General features: G+C 59.9%; 2 non-coding genes and 1 pseudogene across 2 annotated transcripts in view; all 3 read right to left on the bottom strand.

Annotated features, from left to right (window-relative positions):
- LOC145273206 (large subunit ribosomal RNA) overlaps positions 1–1,853 on the bottom strand; it is a 5,715-nt gene extending 3,862 nt beyond the window's left edge. The window contains exon 1 of the ribosomal RNA XR_013866235.1: positions 1–1,853. This exon is cut by the window's left edge and continues 3,862 nt beyond it. This is a non-coding gene — a ribosomal RNA (large subunit ribosomal RNA).
- Positions 1,854–2,446: 593 nt separating this feature from the next.
- Positions 2,447–2,604, bottom strand: LOC145273505 (5.8S ribosomal RNA). Its single transcript, XR_013866393.1, has one exon. It is a non-coding gene; the product is annotated as a 5.8S ribosomal RNA (ribosomal RNA).
- Positions 2,605–3,002: 398 nt separating this feature from the next.
- Positions 3,003–5,371, bottom strand: LOC145273432 (small subunit ribosomal RNA; annotated as a pseudogene).
- Positions 5,372–10,000: the final 4,629 nt, after the last annotated feature.

Raw genomic sequence — 10,000 nt, 5'->3', positions numbered from 1 at the left:
CGCAGCGCCTAAACTCGACGACAAAATAGGACTAGTTCAAGCCGCGGGATCTCACCGATGGGCGGAAGGAGGATATGGAAGCTGGCGCCCGGCAATTCCCCTTTTTGGAAGATGCGCCGGTCCCCTCTCGGGAGGAGGGAAAAACAACCGCACGTCAGCCACGAGCCTTCCCTCTCCTATCTCTCTCGGGAAGAGAGAAAAAAGGAAAAGTTGCGGGCACCGCAGCAGCGACGGCGGAAGGCCGAAAACGCCGCGCCGGCGGGATCGGGCACGGCTCGGAGGCGGGTGAGGCGAGGAGAAGACGACGGCACGAGACCGACGACACCCCCCGACGACCCCCGGACGACTTTGCCACGACACCTCTCCCGATCGACGCCCTCCTACACGCTCTCTCGCTTTCGCTTCGCCTTCGGGGTTAGTCAGAGGTGGCCCCTACGACTCGCGAACGGCCAGGACTCCTCGGTCCGTGTTTCAAGACGGGTCGGGTGGGTTGCCGATGCACGTCGCTGACCCGGGGTGGCGGGCGGCTCGAGTAAAAAAGCGTCGCCGAGCGACCTCTCCGGAAACGGAAACGGGCGCGGGCGGGGTTGCCCCCGACAAGAACCCGAAACGTCGGCGAGGTGCGTGACGGCGAGGCCGCGCCAGTCCTATCCCGCCTCTCATCGCGCACGCGCCCGAGACGGTGGGGCGCCTAAGGAGCGACACACAGAGTGCGTCGCCCGCACGCGACTTCCGGCGGGATCAAAACGGACCGGCTCGCCACGTGTAACGGATCGTGTCAGATTTCCTCCGTTCCCGGCAGAAAGGGGCAGTTACGTTCGCGGGCCCGACGGCCGGTGGCCCCCGACTTCACAAGGTGGGAAGACGGGGGTTTTCAGGGTGATGAAACGCCTGCCGCCTACGGAAAAAAACCCGCGTGTTCGACCTGCACGCCGGGAACGGGTCGCGACGACGGACCGGAGGGGAAGTGCGTCCGGTGCCGGCCGCGCGGAGGTCGCGCCGAAGCGCCCGCGCCATGATTACGCCGAGCGATGATGAAGGGGACGGGTGCAGCGGAGTCGCGCGCGGAGGGAGCAGGAGGAAAGAAGAAGCGGCGGCGACGGATGCGGCGGGTTAGGGCCCGGCGGCAGCAGCGATCGAGAGGACGAGTCCCCTCCGTCGCAGCCAACCGACGCAGCCACCTACCGACGCCGCGGTCGTCACCACGTTTCCCTTCCCGCTATCCACGCGGCCCGTCTCCTTCGTCGGCGACGCGGGCACAAAAGCTGGAACCGCGGGGAACGAGTCCCCCGCGGACACGACGAACGACGACCTGTGCCGCGACGGCCTCTCTTTCAAGAACACACATCGAGTTTGGGCTCGAGCCTAGGCAGCACCGGACTGAGTCCCCCCGCGATCGCGGTGAGCGGTCCCACCCGTTTACCCCTGGGCGGTTTCACGTTCTCTTGAACTCTCTCTCCAAAGTTCTTTTCAACTTTCCCTCACGGTACTTGTCGACTATCGGACTCGTCCCGGTATTTAGCCTTGGATGGAGCTTACCACCCGATTTGGGCTGCGTTCCCAAGCAACCCGACTCTCGGATCGAAGGCCGTCGCTCGCCGTCCGCACCGAATGGGCCTGGCACCCGCCGCGGGCGGCCCCGATCGAGGGAACTCCGAACTATGCGAGACGAAAACGAACGGCTGCCTTCGACCCATGCGCCACACGTCCCGAAGCCTTTAACTTGCGACGGGATTCGGCGTTGGGCTTCTCCCGGTTCACTCGCCGTTACTAAGGGAATCCCGGTTGGTTTCTTTTCCTCCGCTTAGCGATATGCTTAAGTTCAGCGGGTCGTCTCGTCCGAGCCGAGGGCGGCGGTTTTTAGTAGAGTGTGGTGTTTGGAGGAGAGGAATCTCGATCGGTACCCTCCGTGTGACGACGGCTGGCCGATATAGCGCCCGTCCGACCGAAAATGAAGAAGCCAACAATTAAAAAAAAGCGTGGGTCCTCCCCATCCGACGTTGCGTTGCCTACGACGCGGCCACCTTTTTACGGTGCGACGGCCGTGCTCGTCGCGCTGCTCGAGGCGTCGCTGAGAGACACCTTCATGAGGCAGAGAGCGAGACGAGCAGGCGGCGCTTACGTCGGCAGTCGGTTAGGTCGGTACTTTTTTTTTGGTCTCCCTTCGGCTGCTTTCGGACAGACTCCTCCTGCTCCTCCTCCACAGTGTTTCTTCACGCGGTCGAAAAGGGAAAAGACTCCGCGGTCTGCCAGCGGGAGACGAAGGAGGAGGCCGGAGAGGGTTTTAAAAAAAAAAAAGACATTGAAAGGAGTCAATTCTTTTTTTATTTTTCTTCCCCCTCGTCACTCGCTCCTGCGACGTCCCGGTTACCACCGTGCCGAGGACCGGGCGGGCACGGGGACGGCAAGATGTCGTTTCGTTAACGGAGAAAGACATGTAACGTTCCGCCTCTCGACCGGACGTGGCCCCGAGACAAGGGATCTCGGGGCCGCAATGTGCGTTCGAGGTGTCGATGTTCACTGAGTCCTGCAATTCGCATCAGTTATCGCGGCTGGCCGCGCTCTTCATCGACGGACGAGCCGAGTGATCCCCCGTCCAGGGTTCAGCACTTGGTTTTTTTATATTAGTTTTTGTTTATATAGATTTAGTAGTGTGCGAGGAGGTCTGTGCGAGGAGGCGTGACGGCATTGCAATGTCGCGAGTAGTTTGTTTTTTTAGCTAGCGGCGGTGGCACAGCGGCTGCAAAAAAACAAAAAAAACGATAAAGCGGCGACAAGGCAAAGAAGAAGCGGCCATCACTTGCGGTGGGCGAAAAAACAAACAGGTGGTAAGACGCGGAAGCAAGCAAGAAGAGCTGGGGCTTTAAAAACCTCCGCGTCACCACAAATCTATCTCTCGCTCCGCCTTTTATAGGTTTGTTTGCGCGCATTCGAGGCGTTGACGCCGACAGACAGAGGAGGTAGGCCGGAAAACAACAAACCAGTCTCGAACGGGAAAACGGTAATGATCCTTCCGCAGGTTCACCTACGGAAACCTTGTTACGACTTTTACTTCCTCTAAACGATCGGGTTCGGTCGTCTTCTCCAGGCATCGAACGCCGAGGCGTAGATGCACGAGTGTCGTGACGGACACGTCGCGCACTGCCCGGCGGCGTCGTCGGCCAGATCCGAGGACCTCACCGGACCGTTCGATCGGTAGTAGCGACGGGCGGTGTGTACAAAGGGCAGGGACGTGATCGACGCGGGCTGTTGACCCGCGCCTACCGGGAATTCCTCGTTCACGGGGTTGGTTACAGGCCCCGATCCCTATCACGGGAGGTGGTTCAGAGGTTTCCCAACCCTCTCGGGCCGGGGCGAAGTCCCCGCTGATACCTCCAGTGTAGCGCGCGTGCGGCCCCGGACATCTAAGGGCATCACAGACCTGTTATCGCTCCGCCTCGTGTGGCTTTCTGCCACCCGTCCCTCTAAGAAGTGCGTGAGAAAACCGACCCGGACCCGAGCGCCACGGAGGACGCCGAGCCCGCCGTAAAAATCACTGACATCGGCGCACTAGTTAGCAGGCCGGAGTCTCGTTCGTTATCGGAATCAACCAGACGGATCGCTCCACCAACTAAGAACGGCCATGCACCACCACCCACCGAATCGAGAAAGAGCTATCGATCTGTCAATCCTACCGGTGTCCGGACCGGGTGAGTTTTCCCGTGTTGAGTCAAATTAAGCCGCAGGCTCCACTCCTGGTGGTGCCCTTCCGTCAATTCCTTTAAGTTTCAGCTTTGCAACCATACTCCCCCCGGAACCGAACTCTGGTTTCCCGCAGGCTACCCGCCGGGTCATGGAAGCGAACGCCGGCGGATCGCCGGTCGGCATCGTTTACGGTCGGAACTACGACGGTATCTGATCGTCTTCGAACCTCCGACTTTCGCTCTTGATCGAGGAAAACGTGCTTGCCACACGCCATCGCTGCAGTTCGTCTTGCGACGATCCAAGAATTTCACCTCTAACGTCGCAATACGAGTGGCCCCGACCGCTCCCTTCGATCATTGCCTCGCCGTAGACGGAGACCGACAGACGTAGACGAGGCCCTCTTCCATCATTCCATGCTTATCGTATGCAAGCTTGAACAGCCCGCTCTGAGCACTCTAATTTTTTCAAAGTGAACGTACCGGCCGCCGCGGACACTCGGTTAAGAGCACCCTTGGAGGAGAAACCGCCGACCGCAACACGCGCGCAGACAAGACACGAAGCAGGGACTCGGAGCGGACCGGGGGGTTCAAAAAAAAAGAGGAACGCGCGGAAAGGGAGGGAGAGAAGCGCGGGGGTCAGAGTGCGGGGATGCGAATGAACGCACCCAAACACACACACGTAGCACCCCCCCGTTAGACTACTCCCGGAACCGAACCGACGACCACTTGTTTTTTTTTTCCCGGATCCCGATCACGACCTCCTCGTCCACCTCGCCGGCAGGACCGCGTGGCGGGTATGCTAGCGGTTGACACCGGCGGAAAGGGCCGGGAATGCGAACGGACGACCAAAGTCAACGACGGACGATGGCGCCGCCGCCCCGGGGCCGCTTGCGCGACCACGAACCCGAGTTCGGACTACGAGCTTTTTAACCGCAACAACTTTAATATACGCTACCGGAGCTGGAATTACCGCGGCTGCTGGCACCAGACTTGCCCTCCGGTTGGTCCTCGTTAACGGATTTGAAGTGTACTCATTCCGATCGCGGGGCCTCGACAGAGTCCCGCGTCGTTATTTTTCGTCACTACCTCCCCGTGCCGGGAGTGGGTAATTTGCGCGCCTGCTGCCTTCCTTGGATGTGGTAGCCGTTTCGCATGCTCCCTCTCCGGAATCGAACCCCGATTCCCCGTTACCCGTAGTAACCACGGTAGGCACTTAACCGACCGTCGACAGTTGATAGGGCGGACCCTCGAGAGACCCGTCGCCGGGCGTGAAAGCTCGTGCGATCGACCAGTGAGTTATCCAGAGTCACCAAAGCGGAGCGCGCCGCCCTATGAGCCCCGCCACCGAACGGACCCGCGAGCGGGAACGCCGACGACGGGAGGACGGAATGACGCGCATCGGTCTCAGTCTAATATGTAGCGCCGCGACCCGGAACGGCCGACGCGGGTGCCAGCGCGCGAGGCGTGGCGACGACGGCGCGCCGACCGATCGCGGCCTGTGTCACATGTATTAGCTCTAGAATTGCCACAGTTATCCATCGCCTCCGAGGAGGAATACGGTCCCGAGGATTAGGTCCGGTTCCTGAGCCATTCGCGGTTTCGCCCGTTCTAATGCGTGGCGTGAACTTACACTTGCATGGCTTAAGCTTTGAGACAAGCATATGACTACTGGCAGGATCAACCAGGTATCGTTGGAATTTGGGACTTTGTTTCGACAGAACGACAGACCGACCGACCGACCGACCGACATAAGACAGACAACTACAACGACGGGCACGTGTTTATTTATTTTTCGAGGGGGTTCGCCGTCAGAAGAAGCGCGCTGCCCGCGCTGATGGCCTCTTTTTTGTTTCTCCCCTGACTTGGACCGAGACCGAGACTCAAAGAACGAAAGCGACCAACGTCGACAACAACAACGACAACGGCACCCTTGACAGCGATACATACGACAAACGACAAGCAGCACGACGGCAGTGCACACGGACATCGAGGGTCAAGGTGCAGACTGAACTCGCCGAGGTCGTCGTCATCGTGGTCGCCATCGATTCCGTCTCGTCGTCGTCGTCGTCAACGTCCACGTCACAGCCGGCCGAGAAGAGAGAACAGACGACAGCGTCGACAACAACAACATCGACAACGGCACCCTTGACAGCGATACATACGACAAACGACAAACAGCACGACGGCAGTGCACACGGACATCGGAGGTCAAGGTGCAGACTGGAATCGTCGAGGTCGTCGTCATCGTGGTCGCCATCGATGCCGTCTCGTCGTCGTCGTCGTCGTCTTCGTCGTCGTCGTCGTCATCAACGTACCAACCGACCGAGACGAGAGAGCAAGCAACAACGTCGACAACAACAACGACAACGGCACCCTTGACAGCGATACATACGACAAACGACAAACAGCACGACGGCAGTGCACACGGACATCGGAGGTCAAGGTGCAGACTGAACTCGTCGAGGTCGTCGTCATCGTGGTCGCCATCGATGCCGTCTCGTCGTCGTCGTCGTCTCCGTCGTCGTCGTCGTCGTCGCCAACGTCAACGTCAACATCACAGCCGTCATCGGGGAGGAGCTGGACCAGGGCAGCGGCGGCGTAAATTTTCCCGTCACCTTCGTCGTCGCCTTCGTCGACCGACCGACCGACCGGCGTCGTGTTCGTGCTCGGAAAACCGAGGAGAGACAACGTGCACATGGCGCGTTCTCGCAAGCGGCTCCTCGGTCCGATTTTTTTGGGCGGCTTTTTCGAGCTTTTTTTTTTTTTTCTCACCCTTTCGTCCGTGCGACGGCGAACGTTAGGGGAAAAAAAAAAAAAAAAAAAAAACGACAACAACGCGGCGGACCGGGCGAACAACATCGTCGACACACACGACATTGACGACCGGTCCCCCTTTTCACAATCGCATCGAGATAAAAACGAACGAGTCCGATTCGAGCACCGAGTCGCGAGCGGGAGGACTGTCGGTGCAAGTATCGATCACTGACGTGAGCGCTTCGCCGGACAGAGGATGGCTCATCCGGCAGCCGTGCAAATCGACGGTATGGGAAGAACGAACAAGAAGAGCAACGACTTGATCGGCGGCTTGGGAACTGCGGACGGTGAAAACGGGTTAATCGACTGCGACCACGACTGCTCGATCGATCTTCTTTGGCGCTAACAAAGGTGGAGGTGGCGCAAGAAGGGACTAGCGCTATCACCGTCCACGTATCAGAAGATGCGGCGGCAGACGTCGACGCTTATGCGTTGTCGGACGAGAAGTCGCTGCAGCACGTGTACCGCGAGCGGGACGTCCAAGGTTTTGCCAGACGGAAAGAAATCGGGTGTCAGCGAACGTTCACACGGCTGTGAGATCGGACGCTGACAGGAGTAGGAGGCGGCAGGCAGGCGGCGGTTACGGCGGCGGCGCCTGCTGCTGCTCATCCTCCTGTTTGCTGCGGCGACTTCCAGGACGGGAGAGCATCGAACAACGTACGTATGGTTACAAGGGGATCAGGATCTACATAGTGCATCCCCCGCGGCTATTTTTGTTTGTTTGTTCGCTCGTTCGTTAATTCGTTCGTTCGTTCGTTCGTTCGTTACAATGTACGTTTTTCCGTTCGACGGCGGCAGAGAGCGGCGGCGTTTCTCCCTAATCCGGAGGATTTATCGGTCGCACAGCGATGGGTCGTTCGGCCGATCATCGAAAGATTCGCAGGTAGTGGTTGAATGGCAGAACGGCAGCAACAACAGCGGCGGCTGAGAGCGGCGAACGCTGAGGCGGAAGCAGAAGCTGCAGCAAACGTATCGGCTAAACATGGTGGACATAGATATGGCTGACGACGCGGGTACCACGACGACTATGGAACCAGGAAAAGGAGCCGTTAGTTGTTCCAACATATCGTTCGACACGTCGAGCAGCCCTAGGTCCACGGAGAAGCACACACACGTACCACGTATTATAACCTAACGACGATGAGCGGGCGCACGGTTGGCAGGAACGAAGGCGGCGGATCAAAACAAGTTGGAGCGCGGCGACAGCGATAACGGTGACAGCCCTAGGCGGCGGAGATGCCACTTTCTGACGCCTTTGCGACAAGCCCGTAGAGACGTTCCGGACCACCACGAGGCAAAGAGTCGCTGCTCCGACGAACCGACACACCAAAGTGTGCTTCCTACCGAACATGTTTTATAAAACTTTCAAACTGGAAAACCCCAGAAATGGTGTTGGTATTCGTCCAGACCCACCTCCGACACCTGAAAATGGTGGTCAAAAAAAACGTCGATTATACGAAGCGACATTTCTGGTCGGCGATTTTCCAGTTTTACGCCTACTGCCACATGGGGATGTCGGTAGGCGTCGCAAAGTGCCTTCTCGACGCCTAGGCACACCAGGACTTTGTCATTTTTTTCCCCCTCGACATTCCTGGTCCGGTCTATTCCGATTTTACACCTACCGCCATGTGGGGGTGGCAGTAGGCGTCGAAAAGTGCCTTCTCGACCGCTAGCGACACCACTACTTTATCGAGCTCTGGAGGCCCGCACACCGACCCGGGGGCCGCGGAGTCGACCCCGGGGGCCTCCTGGCGTCGCCGCCGCTCACTTGGACGCCTTCCGCAACCTGTGGTCCCGCTCGGGGCCGCCGGGAGCCTCGCCGACCTGACCGGTGTCGGTAGGCGTCTGGAAGCGCCCGGCCGACCTGGACGAGGTCCCCCTGGCCCCCGGGGGACACCCCTTAGTTGGATGGGGGTGCTGTCCCGGGCACACATGCAACCCGCGGCCGCCTACCGACAGCCCCCTTCGCTCGATCGCTACTCCTTTCCAACATATGTCGGAGAAGCCGGGCGGTTGTGAAACCCCAGAAATGGTGTTGGTATTCGTCCAGACCCACCTCCGACACCTGAAAATGGTGGTCAAAAAAAACGTCGATTATACGAAGCGACATTTCTGGTCGGCGATTTTCCAGTTTTGCGCCTACCGCCATGTGGGGGTGGCAGTAGGCGTCGAAAAGTGCCTTCTCGACCGCTAGCGACACCACTACTTTATCGAGCTCTGGAGGCCCGCACACCGACCCGGGGGCCGCGGAGTCGACCCCGGGGGCCTCCTGGCGTCGCCGCCGCTCACTTGGACGCCTTCCGCAACCTGTGGTCCCGCTCGGGGCCGCCGGGAGCCTCGCCGACCTGACCGGTGTCGGTAGGCGTCTGGAAGCGCCCGGCCGACCTGGACGAGGTCCCCCTGGCCCCCGGGGGACACCCCTTAGTTGGATGGGGGTGCTGTCCCGGGCACACATGCAACCCGCGGCCGCCTACCGACAGCCCCCTTCGCTCGATCGCTACTCCTTTCCAACATATGTCGGAGAAGCCGGGCGGTTGTGAAACCCCAGAAATGGTGTTGGTATTCGTCCAGACCCACCTCCGACACCTGAAAATGGTGGTCAAAAAAAACGTCGATTATACGAAGCGACATTTCTGGTCGGCGATTTTCCAGTTTTGCGCCTACCGCCATGTGGGGGTGGCAGTAGGCGTCGAAAAGTGCCTTCTCGACCGCTAGCGACACCACTACTTTATCGAGCTCTGGAGGCCCGCACACCGACCCGGGGGCCGCGGAGTCGACCCCGGGGGCCTCCTGGCGTCGCCGCCGCTCACTTGGACGCCTTCCGCAACCTGTGGTCCCGCTCGGGGCCGCCGGGAGCCTCGCCGACCTGACCGGTGTCGGTAGGCGTCTGGAAGCGCCCGGCCGACCTGGACGAGGTCCCCCTGGCCCCCGGGGGACACCCCTTAGTTGGATGGGGGTGCTGTCCCGGGCACACATGCAACCCGCGGCCGCCTACCGACAGCCCCCTTCGCTCGATCGCTACTCCTTTCCAACATATGTCGGAGAAGCCGGGCGGTTGTGAAACCCCAGAAATGGTGTTGGTATTCGTCCAGACCCACCTCCGACACCTGAAAATGGTGGTCAAAAAAAACGTCGATTATACGAAGCGACATTTCTGGTCGGCGATTTTCCAGTTTTGCGCCTACCGCCATGTGGGGGTGGCAGTAGGCGTCGAAAAGTGCCTTCTCGACCGCTAGCGACACCACTACTTTATCGAGCTCTGGAGGCCCGCACACCGACCCGGGGGCCGCGGAGTCGACCCCGGGGGCCTCCTGGCGTCGCCGCCGCTCACTTGGACGCCTTCCGCAACCTGTGGTCCCGCTCGGGGCCGCCGGGAGCCTCGCCGACCTGACCGGTGTCGGTAGGCGTCAGTCAAACTTGCTTAAGAGGCAAAGCCTCCTCACACCTTAAGAGAGTCACAGTTAGTCCCGCCGTTTACCCGTGGTCGTCGTCGGGGGTGCCGG

Source organism: Euprymna scolopes, unplaced genomic scaffold (assembly GCF_053919585.1).
Source record: "Euprymna scolopes isolate OS-2025 unplaced genomic scaffold, ASM5391958v1 sca1, whole genome shotgun sequence".
NCBI classification, from domain to species: Eukaryota; Metazoa; Mollusca; class Cephalopoda; order Sepiida; family Sepiolidae; genus Euprymna; species Euprymna scolopes.
Note: the sequence above shows the minus strand (reverse complement) of the source record. Positions and strands in the feature narration are given on the sequence as shown.